This window comes from Nematolebias whitei, chromosome 6 (genome assembly GCF_014905685.2).
Source record: "Nematolebias whitei isolate Nwh7 chromosome 6, NemWhi1, whole genome shotgun sequence".
In the NCBI taxonomy this organism is placed as follows: Eukaryota; Metazoa; Chordata; class Actinopteri; order Cyprinodontiformes; family Rivulidae; genus Nematolebias; species Nematolebias whitei.
Window position 1 is genome coordinate 48,794,148 of NC_056503.1, and position 1,193 is coordinate 48,795,340.

Below are 1,193 nucleotides of genomic sequence, written 5' to 3' on the forward strand. Positions count from 1 at the left end.
AAATTTTATCCTCAAATAGGCACAATGGCGGAGCCGGAGGGTGGCCATTGGTGGCCTCGACCACCACCGATTAATCCTGGACCACAGGGACGATTCTAGACTCTGACCTTTAGAGGTGCTAAGCCCCCAGTGCTGACAATGACTTTTGGTTTGAACAACATGGTGGCCACTGGCGTCTGAAGCATTTATAATGTGGGGGGGCACACTGGTGGGGGGGTCTGGGGGTCCTCCTCCAGAAATGTTTGAATAAAGTAGACGCTATTTCCTGCGTTCTTGTGTATTTTAACGGGTTGTTAAACATATGTAAACACTCGATTCAGTAGCTATTTTAGAGAACTCGGCACAACAAGAAGTAGCGGCGTGAATACAGACGTGCTAGCTAAGATGCTACAGATGTAGCGCTCTGCTTCACATTACACAACCTAATGAACGCTTTGTACAAAATCAGTTTAGTGTTCATAACAAAGTAACCAGAAGTTGCAACATGCTGTATATCTGAACACACAAAGCACAACTAGCTTTAAGCATGAACCTTTAGTTGAAACATTAAGCACTGTATGTAGTTATCACGAAAATGGTGGACATGTGGTACTTCCTGTTTATAACTTTGTATTCAGCTGCTCATGAGGTCGGCCGCAGGGCTCCATCATCTTTTACATTTTTCCAGACTCAGCTTAGGTTTTGGAAAGGGAATAAGCTGTTTTCCACCTCTAAAGCAGGGACATTCAACTAAACTGCTCAGGGGGCCACAGTTACCGAGAGCCACCAGCTCAGGGGCCGGACATCCAGCAATTTTTCATTCATTCATTCAAACTTTATTTAAACAGATTAATCACACTGAGCCCCGGGGACTCGCTTACGAGAGCGACCTGTTTAGACAGAAAAAGTAATTAATTAATTAAAATCATGGATATATGGATAAAATCATTCTGTCAATAAACCAAGTATTACAATGATATTACCTTACATATATACATATATTTTTTTTGTTGCATTGAATACTAAATGTAATAAACAGAACACAAAACTCAACCCCAAACAGCTTAAAAAAGGGAACAAAAAATAACTTTATTTTTCAGGGGAGTGAGTTAAAATTTAGGGGTGTTTGAGCACCCCCAATAAGGGGCTAAAATCACCACCCACCCCCTATCATATATACATATACATATATATATATATACATATACATATAT